The 19,278-nt window shown below is 36.5% G+C and overlaps 1 long non-coding RNA gene across 1 annotated transcript; it reads left to right on the top strand.

Annotated features, from left to right (window-relative positions):
* The first annotated feature begins 7,052 nt into the window (after positions 1-7,052).
* Positions 7,053-16,796, top strand: LOC146630343 (uncharacterized). Its single transcript, XR_014906254.1, has 3 exons — positions 7,053-7,162; positions 14,818-14,952; positions 16,237-16,796. It is a non-coding gene; the product is annotated as an uncharacterized LOC146630343 (long non-coding RNA).
* The last annotated feature ends 2,482 nt before the right edge of the window (positions 16,797-19,278 follow it).

Below are 19,278 nucleotides of genomic sequence, written 5' to 3'. Positions count from 1 at the left end.
TAAATTATCAGGACTCCACTGTCTAAGTGGGAATTATTACTTACTTTGGTTTGAACTCTGTGTAAACTCTGGCTCAGACTTCTTTGCTTTCAATATGGTTTTTCCACACGGTCTCTCCCTCTCTATCACTCTCACACACACACGCAGACACACACACGCAGACGGATCTTCACTTACAACACTTACAAGCACACGCCACTCACACATGCAAATGCACCACATCTGTAGTATTCTCCACATGTGTGTGAACAGAGGAAGACATTAGCAGTGTTCACATAAAACTACAAATAGTCAGTTCCTTGTGTCTGGCTGTGTGCGGGGAAAGAGTTGAGCTCAAATCAACTTCTTTCTTCTTTTCCTTACAGTGTGTGTGTGTCCTTCTTTCTTCTTCTGTGTGTTAGTCTGTCATTACCTCTGCTTGGTTTCTGCAGGAGTCTGGCTGTCTGCTCCTTAAATAGGCTTGACCTCAGTACAGACTCTGAGGCTGCCTCAGTCTTTAACTCCACATGCTTCTCCATTTGCATTAGAGTGTGGTTTTGTGAGTGTGGGTTATTTTCATTACAGGCGCTCTGCTTGCAGCCACACATAGTATAACTATGAGCAGCATAAATTTTGTATCCTCTGAATGCTACATTTTTTTAACTTCCAATTATTTTTTCTCTATATGTCCACTTACCAATTATGAAATCAGTCACACACTGAGACAGTAAAGGTCAACATCAAATGCAACTGCTGATTTTTTCATTACAAGCACTAATCCATGATGGTATGCTACATACAAAGGGATCAGCATGTATTAATTTGTACAAATGACTATAGGAATCATATTAGACTGCACGGGATAGCTTTGTTAGGCAAATCTGCTATTCAGCATGTGTCACTTGCAATGTCTTGTACTTTTTTCATGTGGAGCACTTTGAGGTTGAATTAATGTTCTCTTTGGGGAAGCCAATCCATGACTGGTGGTGTTTTATTCTGTTTTTCTACTCAGGTAAGGTTTTTCTGAATTTGCAGTGTGTTTGAGATCATTGTCATGCTGAACAACGACGCTGTTGCCACTCAAATGCTTTCCAGATGGTATTACATTTTGGATCAAAATCTGGTGATACTTTTCTCTGTTCTTAATTCCATCAGTTTTCACAACATCTCAAGCACCACAGGCTGAAATTAGGCCCAAACCATGACAGAGCCTCCACTGTGTTTTATTCTCATGACCTCATTCATATATACATTTTAAAGATATAAAAATATGATCTGTTACCACTAATTTTCAGTGCTGTTCTTGTGTATTTGGATATACCTCAGCCTTTTCATTTCCTTAAGAATGGCTTCTTGACAGCCACCCTTCCACAAACCATTTCTGATGAGTGTGATGAGTTTCTCAAGTGTGATATGCCAAGCTTTCGAAGAGCAGACTCAGAAAGCAAGGCAACAGATTAAGATGTTTATTTATAAAGTGCAGAAGTACCCAGGGAGAACAGAGCAGGGCAACGATGGTAAGAATGCTGAGGATCTGGAAGGGTCTGTGGACGGGGAGAAACTGAGTTAGCACTGGCTGATGGAGAGTAATGGGGGAACGTTGTTTGTTGTAACTGAGTTGGCTTATCTTAATTGAGATCCAGAGAATGGAGGTAGTGAGGGGATATGTCAGAGGGCAGGATGGGTTCCAGAGATGAGGACGCTGGTACGGTGGAGAGCAGGCAGGCATGTGTGAGACCTGAGACTTTCACTAAGGTGAGCCGAGCTGAGGTGGACGCAGGGAGTGGAACTGGCTGAAGATCCAAGATGGTCCAAGATTCTGCAGAGGAGAGGTAAAAAGAATTATCACACTGTGATAAGGACTACAAAGACACAGGACAGAGCCATTTTACCACCATAGTGGATGTACAACCTGGCAGAGAAGCACAGCCACAGCTGGTCCTTAAGTACACAGCATCCTGATGAATAATGTTTTGCAGGTGTGGGAGAGTGAGCCTGGGAAAGCAGCTCCGCCTGGAGGTGGAGGCAGGGAAGAAACCACCTTAAAACCACCTGGAAAAGAAGAATGTGCAAAACCACCCAGCCTGCCTTGGATCCTTACAATAATAGCTCTTTGGGGATCATCTCATTGGTGAAAAATACTATTTTATTCTTGTGAAACTATGTTATCTTTATCATTTTTCACAGTTTCAGCCAAAGAAATGGGAGCAAATTGCATTTTGTGACAGACTGTTAGTAACAAAAGTGCCTAAAGATACAATCTAAAATTGGTTCTTTGCCAAATTGTGTGTTATGTACAGACACAACAGTGGTTCATACATCTTTTATGCTTTAATGATAAATAAGTGAGTGTTACGTGACCTAATAATAAGAAATCAAAACAACAACAAAAAAAACCCCCAGAGAAAAACTCCAGAAAGGCTGGAAACTGTTGCTCTAGACTAGTCAAAGAGTTACTTGAAAGTCTGGCTCCTTGGAAGCAAAATATAAAGAAATGCGGGTGGCTTTTGCACAGTACTGTATTTCCATAATTGTTAGGGCTTTTGTCTTGTTGACAGTTGGCAGAAAAACAAAGGCAATTTCTGAAAAGGATAATAAATCAAACACAATAACTAGGACTGACAGACTCACTGTGAGAAACTTCACCGCCGTATGAAAAGTTAACAGCTCTAGTGTTTAGGATTCCCTCTGAGGGGGGCATGGCTCTGAGAACCTCATTTAATGGCTCATTTAAGGGACCTTTAAAGTCAGCACACTTCAACCTCTGAATAATAACAACAGAATCTCATTAAAAATCCCATTATAGTCAATCCAATAGCTGAGATGTTTTAGGCAGGATCAGAGTAATCAGTTTCTGTTAAATGCAGGAATAGCAAGATTGCATTTAATAATCAGATTTGTAGTGCTGTGGACAACAGAATTCACAAAGCTTGTACTGGAAAAAAAGGATAAACTACGCGCGATACAAACAGTCCAATCTTTATTACAACTAAATATAAAAGTATTATTCGTGCCAAGCAGAAACTACAGTCTGTGCGTTAATTAATTCATTAATCAGGACCATTGACTTTGAAAAAGGAGCAATTTTCATTATCTTTCATTTATGGATGGTGTTGGATATCTGAGGAAGTAAGGCCAGTGCAGTTCAGATAAACTCAGTGCAGAGTCATGCGTAGCATCCTGCAGTTGCTCAAATGTTTCTCATTATTTGCCTTAACCCTTCTCTCCTCCTTTTGCAAAAAAAAACAAACAGCCTTTGCCACTTTTGCTGTTTGTCAGCATTACAGCTTTCAGTCACTGATCTCGCCTGCCAAAAAGTTCAGCTTCAGCATGATTTTATAGAAGAAATAATCAAGTTCACAGCCCACATTTTAATATTCTTGCTTGCAAGATTGAGTGTTGTTTGAAAATCTTGGCTTTTGCTGTATTTTTTTTTATAACATTATTCTGAACTCATACTAAAGCTTGCAGGAACAGACGGAGGTATCTGCTGGCAGTGTACCAGCCTGTGATTAGTGTTTCTATTTTTCTGAAAATGTGAGACGCTCTGACACTGGACATAATCATGAGCACAGCAATGTTCTGTATCAAATTAGATTTTTTGTATTGTCCACTAAATTACTCGGGTGCATCTGACCATGGTTACATGAGTCTGCAGAGAAAATGGACACCAAATGGCCTCCTCTTAGAGTAATGAATAAAAAATTGCAAAAGCCAAATAAACAAAAATAAATTACCGCCTAATGCCTCATTCGATGTATCACTGTGGCACAAATGCCCCAGAATGCCATTACGGTCTCGTCTCTTGACGTGAGTGCTCTCTAACGGCGTGTTCTCTCAAGTGTGTATTGAAAGGGGGGAAAAAAGAGAGAGAGAAAAAAAAACAGGGTTCATTCTGATTAACTTATTTTCTGATTTCATACATCACTTTAACCCAGACAAAGCCAGGAAGAAGCTTGCATCTAAAATTCTCATAATGTCCTCACATCTGCTGTGATAGTCTCACTAGAATAGGGGCTATTAAATCATAATGAAAATCTTTTATTTAGCCTTACTCTCAGCTGTGTGTTTCTTTCACACTACATTAAGGTTAACTGTTGTAGCCAACATGATGGAGCTCGAACAGGTTCCACCTGTTCAAAATGTGTCTGCGCGATAGTTACATTCTGATCATTTGCAATGCAAACTGCGGCGCTTGGCTCCAGCACATTCGCACAGTGGAGCATAAGTAAGTGCAAAAAGTGTTTCATGAAATTCAAATGCTTTGGACTGGACATAAGCGTTCCTAAGACACATCCTGCTAGGCATTCTCCAGTGAGGTGAATCAAAAAGTTAGCTCACGAGCTACATCTGCTCTCTGAGCTTTATCACTGCTGGTGGGGATTGCTGTAGAATTATATGAAGACGCAATGTTTACTTCAGCTGCGTTCCATTGATAAGGCAGAGGGTGGGAGGCGGCGGGGAGAGGAGTAAAAGCTCTTGAGAGAGCAATAGTTTGTGCAGGAGCAGAAAAAAATACTGCAGCACAGAGCCACAGTTACAAATGATGCAGGACAGGAAGCTCTGGACCCTAAACCCAAAGGCGGAGCTGAATGGTCACAATGCATTATAATGAGTCATAATGAAGTATGTATGTGTCAAACAGAAAGGCAATAACATAAAGCAAACCTACATTTCCTGGAATAATCGCGGTGGCTCAGACACACAGTATCTGGAACATGGCGCTTTCAGTGACTCGCTGCTTTTTTTTTTTTTTAAAGTGAAAGTTTAAGTAGAACTGCTAAAACGACTCAAATCAATTGCAATTTTCTCTCAAAATGTCACCTAAAGTGCAACCGGTTTATATAAACCAATATGTTTGCAGCACTTCAGCTTTACAACAGCATGCAGTGTGTGCCGAAAGTTGTGTAAAGCCTTTTTTTGTGGTCTCGGCTACAGCAGCATAAAGTCTTATGACATTAATTACAATTTGTGTCAGTGATGTTGCAGGTGATGACAACATTTCGAAATAAATTTGAAAATAAAAATTCCAAATATGCGGTTGTGAAGATTACTATTGCTTCCTCCTCAATCTCTGCTTCATTCTAGGGGCCCGAGGCTGCAATGGCAGCTAAAAGCAAAAGCTGCCTGTAAGGTTTAACTTGAGGTAATATACTGTAAGAGCCAGCTTTTTCTAAAAGAATGGTTGTGCTGTCTCAATTTTTCTTCTTTAAAACAATCCTTCCACTTTGAGTCTAATGGTGTCAGAGTGGCCCTGTCCAAGTACTCGCTTCTGTTAAATAAAAGTAAACAAATACATTTAAATTAAGAAAGATGGATGAAAACCATCTTTAAAGTCCTTTAAATTTGAAACAACATGCACTTCATATACTTAAAGTAATCTCCATATTGTGTAACACTGATAAATGTAAACTGGAATAATAAAGTGTAAAAGAAACCAGAAACAGTGTATGTGTTCATTAGATGGACAATAGACAATAGATGACAGGAAATGACTGGAATGGCGTTCTGGCTGGGTGCAAACTGGGGACAGTGCATTTCATTTATAGTCCATTAAGGCATCTTTTTTATTTATGTACTCATTTATAAATTGCACATCAACACATCAACAAGTTTAAAATGTTTTATTGTGTAATTTTGAAACAGTCATGAATGATGTCTTAGTCAAACATTAGGTTTTACAGGCAGTACTTTAGTGTTAGAATAACACTGTAATAACAAGAGTGTAAGATTTCCTACAAAAATGTTTAGCAGTCTATAAACTAGTCTTTTAGGAAATGTGCTTCGACTGAGTCATGCATGTTAATTAAAAAAAAAAAAATCTACCTTTGCCACTGTACTATGAAATACTACTAGGATTTGTGCTTATGACAGCAGAAATCTCATGAGTAATTTTACATTCACTCTCGATGGTTAATTACATTTCCAAGGTGTTGCTTACTTCCTGGGGAGAGGTTGGTTCAGCAGAACCTGGAGGAGGAGGTGATTTTACATCCCCTGAGCTCAGCTCACGCCCTAAAACGGAACACCGGTCCTGAAAGGTGGTATTAGCGGCCTGCTGAAATGAAATGGTGTCAGCCTTTGTCTTGCCACATGAATGAATTTAATTTGTGTGATCCTCATGTCCTCAAACCAGTGGAGCAATCAAACGGTACTGCTGATTAGACTCAAGGGCACACAGCAATTCGTTTACGAACTGTACTCTGTTATATTGGAATGAGAGAGCGTTTTTGTTGTCTAAATACATAACAGTTTTAATGGTAAAAGCGCACTTCAAACATACTTTAGGAAATTGAAAAAACACTGAATTAAAACAGTAAAAATAAAACAATGGTATTTGAAAACTGCAGTCTTAAATTACAGTCGTCTTCCTTTTTGCACTGTACCAAAACATCCCATTTTCTGTAATTGGCACAGAAACGGAAATCTATTACCACACCCAGATAAGCAGTTGTTTTGCCTTAAATTCATTTTTGTGCAAATACACCATAAAAGTGCAGACTACTCAAGCAGCTACTGAAAACATATTAAAAACAAGCACAATGTGCTTTTGTGATTTTCAAATCTCTATCTTTTCTATTATAGGGCATCTGGCATGGTATTAAAAATGTGCTGAAGATCAAACTGAATTGTAACAATGACCAGTGGTAAATGCAAGTACTGCTAAATGAAAGACAGCTGTAAATATAACAAGATTTACCAATAATATTAACCTTTTTATGTTTAAATTGGTATTAAAATTAGAGGCACACATCACTGCTTTCTTTGGAGGAGCCTGTTCGGGCAGAAACTCTGCTTCGACTGTCACCAGGCAACAGCAAAACCGTCTGCCGTCAGTCATTTAGCTAGCATAACTAATTACGTCACCTAATATCATTAATAGCTTACAAGCTGTACATGAACAAACTCCCAGTTTCACTTACACCCTCAGAGCCTGATGCTGTCTACACTGTAAAAAAAATCCGTAAAAATACAGTACAATCTACTGTATAAACGTGAAGGAATTTTCCGTATTAGTCATTTACAGGTATTTTTCTGTATTTCTCAACTACTGCAATGCATTGTGGGAAAAAGAACCTGAAAAGGAGGGAAAAGTAAGCGCAAGAGCAGCCATTAGGCTTCTTTCAGGCTTCATCTGGATTTTGGATTCTGAAGTTGGAGAAACTGCCTTCAAATTTCTGTGGTAAGTATTAAAACTCATGTTTCGTTTTATTAAAATAATGTTTTTTCAAAAGACTCCGTGTTTTTATTTAGAAAGAATTGTTAATTTATTTGTTAACTGGTTTCGGCTGTCTCCAGACAAGTCAGGAATATTTTGCTGACTCATTTTTTAAAATAATTGTTATTTAGGTTTAACATGACTTAAGCTTTATTTTAATTAATGTTAAAATAATTTTTACTGTGATACCACCAGTTTTGCCCTTCAGTGGCTGAACCAGTTTTCATAAATATTATAGTTAGCTGTCTGTGTCTCTCTGGGTATTACACAGCTGTGACTGCTAACTAGCTAATTAGCGAAAGTCAGCGATGTGGATAACTGGGAAAGTGAGAACTTCATGGTTCTAGAAATTATTCTAGGACTCTAATAAGTACTGTATCAATACCTGTGTTTTACAGTTGGCTCTACTGTACACTTTAAAGGGTTTCAGGCAAAGTTACACTAACCCTAGTTTAAGCCTCAGACCTTCCTGGCTGACGCTAGCAAATGCTAATGTTAGCCTCTGATTTGGGCTGCTAAAGTAAAGACTTTTAGCTAGCTGACCAGCATAGATTATTTCACTGGTGTCAAGCCAGCCTCCAATTCGAGACTTGCAGTCAAGCCAGCCTCCAGTTTGTTTTACGTTCCCTGTGTATTCAAAGTATTACGGGAATGGATGTGGAAACCGGATTTCAAAATAAAAGCCAACTTCGAGTGAATTAACAGATATGTTAAGAACATAATAACATATAATTTAGGCTTCTTTTTTTTTTTTTTACAAACTCTAATGTTAGATCTATATGACACAGCCTTGTACCCTAATTGTGCCCTGTCACTATCAAGGCCATCTTATTTTGGATTTCAAAGTAAAAGCCCTGTGAATCTTCATTTTTGAACTACTCTTTCAATGACTTAATAATGCTCTTAAAAGCAAAAGTCGTATTTCCAAATACTATTTGAACTTTATATCAACACTTTCCAACCACAGTCTTTTTACAGTGATACCATATCAATATCAAGTCAGTCTGATTTTGCCTTTCATAGTAATGGCCCTTTGAAATTGTCCATAATTGACTTAATCTTCTAACGATTCAAAATGCTCTAAAATGAAAAATTCTTGTTTCCACAGGGTAATTCCACCTTAGATCAACAGTATACAGCCCCACAGTGATACCATATCAATATCAAGTCATTCTGATTATGCCTTCCAAAATAAAAGCCTTTTTAAATTGTCCATAATTGACCTAACTTTCAGTGATTTCAAAATGTTTTAAAATGGAAATTTCCTGTTTCCACAGGGTAATTCCACTCCAGATCAACAGTATACAACCTCACGATGTTACCATATCAATATCAAGACATTCTGATATTGCTTTAAAAAATAAAAGCATTTTCAAACTGCCCATATCTGAGTTGCTCCTGGAACAATTTCAAAATGCTCTAAAATGGCACATTCCTGTTTCCACAGGGTAATTCCACTTTAGATCAACAGTATACAGCCCCACAGTGATACCATATCAATATCAAGTCATTCTGATTTTGCTCTCAAAAATAAAAGCCTTTTCAAATTGTCCATAATTGACCTAACTTTCAGTGATTTCAAAATGCTCTAAAAAGGAAAATTCCTGTTTCCACAGGGTAATTCCACTTTAGATCAACAGTATACAGCCCCACAGTGATACCATATTAATATCAAGTCATTCTGATTTTGCCTTCCAAAGTAAAAGCCTTTTCAAATTGTCCACAATTGACCTAACTTTCAGTGATTTCAAAATGCTCTAAAATGGAAATTTCCTGTTTCCACAGGATAATTCCACTCCAGATCAACAGTATACAGCCCCACAGTGATACCATATTAATATCAAGTCATTCTGATTATGCCTTCCAAAATAAAAGACTTTTCAAATTGCCAAGATACGACCTACTCTTTTAAAGATTTCAAAATGCTCTAAAAGTGAAAATTGCTGTTTCCACAGGATAATTTCACTTTAGGTCAACAGTATACAACCTCACGATGTTACCACATCAATATCAAGTCATTCTGATTTTGCTTTCAAAAATAAAAGCATTTTCAAAATGCCCATATCTGACTTGATCCTGGAACAATTTCAAAATGCTCTAAAATGGAAAATTCCTGTTTCCACAGGGTAATTCCACCTTAGATCAACAGTATACAGCCCCACAGTGATACCATATCAATATCAAGTCATTCTGATTATGCCTTCCAAAATAAAAGCCTTTTTAAATTGTCCATAATTGACCTAACTTTCAGTGATTTCAAAATGCTCTAAAATGGAAATTTCCTGTTTCCACAGGGTAATTCCACTTTAGATCAACAGTATACAGCCCCACAGTGATACCATATTAATATCAAGTCATTCTGATTTTGCCTTCCAAAGTAAAAGCCTTTTCAAATTGTCCACAATTGACCTAACTTTCAGTGATTTCAAAATGCTCTAAAATGGAAATTTCCTGTTTCCACAGGATAATTCCACTCCAGATCAACAGTATACAGCCCCACAGTGATACCATATTAATATCAAGTCATTCTGATTATGCCTTCCATAATAAAAGACTTTTCAAATTGCCAAGATACGACCTACTCTTTTAAAGATTTCAAAATGCTCTAAAAGTGAAAATTGCTGTTTCCACAGGATAATTTCACTTTAGGTCAACAGTATACAACCTCACGATGTTACCATATCAATTTCAAGTCATTCTGATTATGCCTTCCAAAATAATGGCCTGTTGAAAATGCCCATAATTTACCTAACTTTCAGTGATTTCAGAATGCTCTAAAAAGGAAGATTTCAGTTTCCACAGGGTAATTCCACTTTAGATCAACAGTATACAACCTCACGATGTTACCATATCAATTTCAAGTCATTCTGATTATGCCTTCCAAAATAATGGCCTGTTGAAAATGCCCATAATTTACCTAACTTTCAGTGATTTCAGAATGCTCTAAAAAGGAAGATTTCAGTTTCCACAGGGTAATTCCACTTTAGATCAACAGTATACAACCTCACGATGTTACCATGTCAATTTCAAGTCAGTCTGATTTTGCTTTTCAAAATAAAAGCTTTTTCAATTTGCCCATATATCACTTACTCTTGGAGCGAATTCAAAATGCTCTAAGATGGAAAATTGCTGTTTCCACAGCATAATTCCACTTTAGATCAATAGTATCCAACCCCACAGTGATACCATATCAATATCAAATCAGTCTGATGTTGCCTTCCAAAATAAAAGACTTTTCAAATTGCCGATATACGACCTACTCTTTTAAAGAATTCAGAACGCTCTAAAAATGAAACTTGCTCTTTCCACAGGATGAATCCATGTTAGATCAAAAGTGTACATCCACACCATGGTACTACTTCAATTTCAAGTCATTCTGATTTTGCCTTCCAAAATAATGGCCTGTTGAAAATGCCAATAACTTACCTAACTTTCAGTGATTTCGGAATGCTCTAAAAAGGAAATTTTCTGTTTCCACAGAATAATTTCACTTTAAATCAACAGTATACAACCCCACAGAGATACGATGTTAAGATCAAGTCACTCTGATTTTGCCTTCCAAAATAAAAGTATTTTCAAATTGCCCGTAGACGACCTACTCGTTTAACGATTTCAAAATGCTCTTAAATTGAAAGATGCTGTTTCCACAGGATAATTCCACTTTAGATCAACAGTATCCAACCCGACAGTAAAACCATGTAAATTTCATGTTGGTCTGATTTCGCCTTTCAAATTAATGGCCCGTCGAATTTGTCCATATGTGATATACTCTTACAATTATTTCAGAATGTTTTAAAAATGAAAATTGCTGTTTCAACATATATTGGGTTTTCATTTTGAAAAGCAAAATCAGACTCAATTGATTATGACAGAATTGAATCATAAAGATGATGTAAAAGGAAGCTGAAATTGCCACTAGGTTGTAATTGATAGTACGTTTATATTTTAAGTCTGTGGAAAGATGTCATTCTAAATAAAGAAATTACAAAACAGCTTGCAAACCAACCATGACATCTTTCCACAGACTTAAAATATAAACGTACTATCAATTACAACCTAGTGGCAATTTCAGCTTCCTTTTACATCATCTTTATGATTCAATTCTGTCATAATCAATTGAGTCTGATTTTGCTTTTCAAAATGAAAACCCAATATATGTTGAAACAGCAATTTTCATTTTTAAAACATTCTGAAATAATTGTAAGAGTATATCACATATGGACAAATTCGACGGGCCATTAATTTGAAAGGCGAAATCAGACCAACATGAAATTTACATGGTTTTACTGTCGGGTTGGATACTGTTGATCTAAAGTGGAATTATCCTGTGGAAACAGCATCTTTCAATTTAAGAGCATTTTGAAATCGTTAAACGAGTAGGTCGTCTACGGGCAATTTGAAAATACTTTTATTTTGGAAGGCAAAATCAGAGTGACTTGATCTTAACATCGTATCTCTGTGGGGTTGTATACTGTTGATTTAAAGTGAAATTATTCTGTGGAAACAGAAAATTTCCATTTTAGAGCATTTTGAAATCACTGAAAGTTAGGTCAATTATGGACAATTTAAAAAGTCTTTTATTTTGGAAGGCATAATCAGAATGACTTGATATTGATATGGTATCACTGTGGGGCTGTATACTGTTGATCTAAGGTGGAATTACCCTGTGGAAACAGGAATGTGCCATTTTAGAGCATTTTGAAATTGTTCCAGGATCAAGTCAGATATGGGCATTTTGAAAATGCTTTTATTTTTGAAAGCAAAATCAGAATGACTTGATATTGATGTGGTAACATCGTGAGGTTGTATACTGTTGACCTAAAGTGAAATTATCCTGTGGAAACAGCAATTTTCACTTTTAGAGCATTTTGAAATCTTTAAAAGAGTAGGTCGTATCTTGGCAATTTGAAAAGTCTTTTATTTTGGAAGGCATAATCAGAATGACTTGATATTGATATGGTAACATCGTGAGGTTGTATACTGTTGACCTAAAGTGAAATTATCCTGTGGAAACAGCAAAATTCTTTTTAAGAACATTTTGAAATCGTTAAAAAAGTAGGTCGTATATATGCTCAATTTGAAAGGGCATTTATTTTGGAAGGCATAATCAGAATGACTTGATATTGATATGGTATCACTGTGGGGCTGTATACTGTTGATCTAAGGTGGAATTACCCTGTGGAAACAGGAATTTTCCATTTTAGAGCATTTTGAAATTGTTCCAGGATCAAGTCAGATATGGGCAGTTTGAAAATGCTTTTATTTTTGAAAGCAAAATCAGAATGACTTGATATTGATATGGTAACATCGTGAGGTTGTATACTGTTGAACTAAAGTGAAATTATCCTGTGGAAACAGCAAAATTCTGTTTAAGAACATTTTGAAATCGTCAAAAAAGTAGGCCGTATATGCTCAATTTGAAAGGGCATTTATTTTGGAAGGCATAATCAGAATGACTTGATATTGATATGGTATCACTGCGGGGCTGTATACTGTTGATCTAAGGTGGAATTACCCTGTGGAAACAGGAATTTTCCATTTTAGAGCATTTTGAAATCACTGAAAGTTAGGTCAATTGTGGACAATTTGAAAAGGCTTTTACTTTGGAAGGCAAAATCAGAATGACTTGACATTGATATGGTATCACTGTGGGGCTGTATACTGTTGATCTAAAGTGGAATTACCCTGTGGAAACAGGAAATTTCCATTTTAGAGCATTTTGAAATCACTGAAAGTTAGGTCAATTGTGGACAATTTGAAAAGGCTTTTACTTTGGAAGGCAAAATCAGAATGACTTGACATTGATATGGTATCACTGTGGGGCTGTATACTGTTGATCTAAAGTGGAATTACCCTGTGGAAACAGGAAATTTCCATTTTAGAGCATTTTGAAATCACTGAAAGTTAGGTCAATTATGGACAATTTAAAAAGGCTTTTATTTTGGAAGGCATAATCAGAATGACTTGATATTGATATGGTATCACTGTGGGGCTGTATACTGTTGATCTAAGGTGGAATTACCCTGTGGAAACAGGAATTTTCCTTTTTAGAGCATTTTGAAATCACTGAAAGTTAGGTCAATTATGGACAATTTGAAAAGGCTTTTATTTTTGAGAGCAAAATCAGAATGACTTGATATTGATATGGTATCACTGTGGGGCTGTATACTGTTGATCTAAAGTGGAATTACCCTGTGGAAACAGGAGTGTGCCATTTTAGAGCATTTTGAAATTGTTCCAGGAGCAACTCAGATATGGGCAGTTTGAAAATGCTTTTATTTTTTAAAGCAATATCAGAATGTTTTGATATTGATATGGTAACATCGTGAGGTTGTATACTGTTGATCTGGAGTGGAATTACCCTGTGGAAACAGGAAATTTCCATTTTAAAACATTTTGAAATCACTGAAAGTTAGGTCAATTATGGACAATTTAAAAAGGCTTTTATTTTGGAAGGCATAATCAGAATGACTTGATATTGATATGGTATCACTGTGGGGCTGTATACTGTTGATCTAAGGTGGAATTACCCTGTGGAAACAAGAATTTTTCATTTTAGAGCATTTTGAATCGTTAGAAGATTAAGTCAATTATGGACAATTTCAAAGGGCCATTACTATGAAAGGCAAAATCAGACTGACTTGATATTGATATGGTATCACTGTAAAAAGACTGTGGTTGGAAAGTGTTGATATAAAGTTCAAATAGTATTTGGAAATACGACTTTTGCTTTTAAGAGCATTATTAAGTCATTGAAAGAGTAGTTCAAAAATGAAGATTCACAGGGCTTTTACTTTGAAATCCAAAATAAGATGGCCTTGATAGTGACAGGGCACAATTAGGGTACAAGGCTGTGTCATATAGATCTAACATTAGAGTTTGTAAAAAAAAAAAAAAGAAGCCTAAATTATATGTTATTATGTTCTTAACATATCTGTTAATTCACTCGAAGTTGGCTTTTATTTTGAAATCCGGTTTCCACATCCATTCCCGTAATACTTTGAATACACAGGGAACGTAAAACAAACTGGAGGCTGGCTTGACTGCAAGTCTCGAATTGGAGGCTGGCTTGACACAAGTATTATTTCGGTGGTTAACAGACTGTAGTGGTAAAATTATTAAAAGTATAGTTTCACCTCAGCACATTTACAATTACAGTATGTCTATTTTGTAGCACATAGAAATGTTTAGTTAATATTTACAGACAGACACATTTTCCCTGTAACTGTGTTTTTACTCCAACATTTGTTGAAAATGTAATTTATGAAATGCTGAGCAGCATTTCTTGTATGTGGAATATTTTTGTCACCCCACTGTGCTAATGTGATTAAATACTAAAAATTATTACTAAAAAAATTCAATAATAAATCAATAATAACTATTTCTTGATTGAACTATAATGTAAGCGCAGTGCTGGTGTGCAGGGGCTCTATATGCCTTGTCTATATCAAGCTTTTAGCCAAATATAAGCAGAGATATTTGTATCTTTCTTAAAAATCCAGATCCTTACAGATTATTTGAGAAATGGATCAACAGCTATCACTACTTGAAGCACTTTAAGTCCTGCAGTGGAAAAATATCCCTTATTTCACCTTTGATCACACACTTTGGTTTTCCAGTGCAGAGCAATGGCCAAGAAAAGGAAAGACTTCCCCGAGTGAAAAAAAAGATGAAGATACAAGCTGGTGATGATCCAGAGCAGCTGGTCTCAGGAAATGAAGAAAAACCCTGATCACCTTCTCTACAAACACAAGGTGAGTTTAATGTTGTGGTTGATTTAGTTTTTCAAGGTATGTATGTTACTTTAATTATAAACTGCTTTTGTTGCAACAGAATGGTGTTATGTGTATGCAACTCTACGTGAATTATAATCCTTTGTAGGGCTGCGTGATATGACCAAAGTCTCATATCCCAATATAAGACGTATCTCTCCTGATAACGATATATATCACAAAATAGTGCATTTTCTGTAAATTCTGTGATTCTCGGGCAACTCGACTTATGTGAAATGTTTTCAGTTGGGCGTCGTGTACCAGGAGTCGAGTGTTTTGACCGATGCATGAAACTATACATTTTTAGACATGAGTTTAAATGGCCGCCATTTTCTTTCTGAGTATTTATTACACGGCGTGCTGCAAGGAAAAGCCTGTTCTAACGTTTGAGTCTAAGGATTATTTTGAGCACCTGACGACTCTTTTTTGCTTTTCATTCGTAAACTCTCTCGAAACTCTTTCATGTGATTCTTGTGTAGGTGGTTAAAGAGGTTTGTCGTGTTCGAGTGGTGGTGGGGACCAGTTTGTGGCATAATTTGCATAGTACAGTTTTCTGGGGCGTGTCAGACTTTTCATAACCAAACCATGTCCATGCTACAGAGGTAGCCCCTCATTTAACAATAAGGTCCTCGATTTCTTTTGACTGGTCCTTCTGGTTCTGCCTCATCCTTGCTGGCCATGCTGGTATTCTCTGTGCCTTCATCTGCGTGGTGACTGTAAGCGCCATTTATAGTTACTTGATGTTTTTATTTGAGGTCATTTGTTTGATGCATATTCTGAAATTTTATGTTTGAGAATAATGTATATCATTTCAGTTTAGTTTGAAAAGTCTCAACAGAAACTTGAGCTTTATTGTGAAAGGTTTATGTGGAAAATAAACAAGCGGACGGCGGAGCCACACGATGGTTTTATCCTCATTGTTGGTAACGAAAGTATGCGTTAAAAACAGTCACTTGTCCGTCCATAGTGTGGTTATTTTAAGTATAAGAGAAGGAGAGAACTTTAAGAAATAATATAGCAACTACAGTGACCATCAAAACCATGAAAAAAATATTGCCGTAAACAGTTTATTTTGCAACACCACAAAACAAAGAATAGTGTATAATATGAAACGATAGACATTTTTATATTGTAATCTGATATATATCGTCATATCGCACAGCCCTAATCCTTTTTTTGTTTATGTTGTTTATGCTCTAGGTAAAAAAAAATTATAAAAATACAAACTTTTTAAAAATGTCTTGTTGTTTCTCTTTTTTTCCTCAGAATAAATTGCGACTAGTCTCAATGGCTGACACGGAGGAGCAACACAGCGACACGTTAACTCCAACTGCTGCAGTTCCTGTATGAACTGAGCAACTCTTAAAATCCAAGGAAAAGCTGAGTGTATTTTACTTAAAGCTCAGATGGACCTTGATGTACTAACATGCAGGCTGCATTCAGGACTTTGTCACACTGTTATATGAAGAGCGGTAACAAGACTTTGTAGTAATTTGTCTTACTATTGTCTTATTTGTTGTGATTTAGGGTCTGTGCGCACAAGCAGAGGTTTTTGTTTGTAACTGTAACCTCGTTTTCAGAGCCTTGTCTAACATTTAATGGTCATGAAATATGTCAGACTTTTTCCTCTACTTAACCAGCTTAGAGAATTTGAACACCGTGGAGAAAAAGGTGTGCATTAAGGATTTTGAACTATGATGTTTAAGTGTTGTCACTGCTGAGGATTCGTGGACACAGATCCTTATTCACTATGCTGCTGTTTACAGTTTAACTTTTCATCAGAACAAGCACTTCTAATTATACTTTGCTCCTCACTGACAAAACAAGTCCCGTAAATACACTTTTATCTTTAAGTTTGGGACAGTAATCTGTCTTAATTTATTATGTGTTGTAGTTATCATATGGGGAAAAGTCCTGTGGTTATCCATCAGTCCTGTTCGAATAAACCCAAAGTTCAGGAACATCTTCTTTAGATCTGTTCAGTTTTATTCATGTGGCACCACTTAAACAGTCAACAAATTTTGACTCAAGTATGTTATATTGTAAGGTAAAGAGCCCAAAGAGTTAATCTCAGACAAATGTTCACGCAAATGTGAATTACATTCACTTCATTAATGAAGTGAATGCAATTCAGTAATCAAAGGTATTTGGCTATAACTGACTACATGTGTATACTGTATCATAAGTGGACAGAGATGGATGTAAACCACACCTTAACCATTTGGCTGAGGCAAAACTACCACAAGGCAGTGATTCTAACTAAAAGGTACTCTGGATATTATTAAATGTGAACATGTTGTTAAATATGACATTTTTTGTTTGTCAGGTGTCCTGTTTGAAGAAAACACTTGGTAGCCACTTGAATGAATGTAAATAAACACATTTACATGAGGGCAACCTGATTTCAAGGAAATAAAAATGCTCAAATTTGAAAGCTTGTGAGTTATTTTGTTCATGTATCAGCTGTTTAGTAGTTTTATGACAAGATGGATGCTGTCATTATATTTAAGTATAGTGTTTGAGTTAAGGAGAATAAAAGAATATTTAACATTAATTGTACCAATGTTGTTGTGTACGAAGCACAAATTAATTTAAGTTTTAATTTATGAATTTTTGAGTACATGGTGTACTAGGTTGTAATTGCATAGAAATGTACGTTTAAGGATATAAAGAACTATATTTAATGAGTTACAGTGAAAAGAAGTGCTTGGAAATAGTAATATAAACAGAAATTTCAATTTTTCTATTAACGGAAAATATCAGTTAATGATACAGAAAATATACTGTGAATAAACGGAATTTTCTGTTTTATAGCTGAAGGAAATGTCCGTAAATAGTACAGAGAGTATACTGTAAATCTACAGAATTTTCCGTTTTATCATTTACAGAAAGGTCCGTCAAACCTCCGTAAAAAAACAGAAAATGTACTGGCAGAAAATTACCAGGACATTTTCTGTTTTTCTACGGAATATTTTTTTACAGTGTACTGATTTGACAGATGATGCTCATCATGTAGTGAATCTTGGTCACGACCACTTCATGTCACGTTCTAGTCCACTGGGTACCCTGTTATTTTTTAAACATGCTGATTACTCCAATGGACTGGAGTAAAAACCCTCAGCATGGGTGAAGTCATATGATGGATGTCATGAGCAGGGGCTTATCCAGCATAGGCATCATGGACAGACTCGGTCGAGGCCTGTCCAAACAGGTCACCTTGCTCCCTTATCTAATCTATCTGACATACCTTTACAGCTGTGAGTGAAATTAAGTCTTACAGACGATTAATTAAAGTGTTAGATAGCTTCATCAACAATGTTCCACTGCAGTAAAACCTATGCTCAAGCTAACAGCTGTAGAGGTTGCTGGTAGCTTCATGCATCTGCTGTGATGTATAGAGAGTAACATGACTGTTGACACCGACCTCACTGAGGCTAAGCGGCTGAGGGAGCCAGGTCGACATCGCTAAGCAAGACAAGATGACGCCTTGTATCTCTAACTTTGGAGACAAAGTTGGAGATATAAGGCTGAGATGATTTGGCCACGTGCAGAAGAGGGATACTGGATGTACTGTATCAGGGATGCTTAAGGATGTCGAGCTGCCAGGCAGGAGGGAAAAAGGAAGCCTCAGAACATTCATGGAGGTATGGAAGTAGGAGCTGATTTGACAAAGGAAGATGCTTAGGATAGGCTGAGATGGAGGAATATGATCCACTGTGGTTACGCTCAAAGGGAGCAGCTGAACCAGGAAAAGAAGAAGAAGAAAAAGACCAAAAACAAGAAGACAGTGAATGGCCTTTATTTAGAAGCATATGTTTACATTTTAATCAAACGTTAAATTTTTTGGTTTTTAGGAGTATAGAAAAATGTTTAGAGAATTGCTGGATTTAGCTGAATAAGGAAGACCAGTTTTATTTTCCTGCAGCGATTTGTACATTAGCAGTAATGTCAAACAATATGAGTGCAAGAAATTTTTTTCTTCACCACAATAATTGAATACTTGTGACAAATAATGATGGTGATCGCCTTGGCCGTAATCATGCAGCCCTAGTTTAATTCTATTTAATCCACTGATTGCCGTTCAGATGTTTATTAATAATAACTAAGACAACGCCGCCAATAATGGTGCATAAAGATGTGTGATATAAATAACCTCAGCCGTGTGTCATGTACTCATAATGACATCTGCTCTGGCATTTTTGAGGACGCTTGCTGATGTGACTCAGTCAATTATACTAATGCAATTCTGTGTTTGCATCTATTTATATTGAACTGTAGGAGTGGAAACAGAACTCGTACTGAGCCCAG

The sequence above is a fragment of the Diplotaxodon limnothrissa genome, linkage group LG6 (genome assembly GCF_057381915.1).
Source record: "Diplotaxodon limnothrissa isolate DT_005_m linkage group LG6, D_limnothrissa_male_GT1.1, whole genome shotgun sequence".
In the NCBI taxonomy this organism is placed as follows: Eukaryota; Metazoa; Chordata; class Actinopteri; order Cichliformes; family Cichlidae; genus Diplotaxodon; species Diplotaxodon limnothrissa.
The sequence above is the reverse complement of the archived record's forward strand: the minus strand, read 5'-3'. Positions and strand labels throughout refer to the sequence as shown.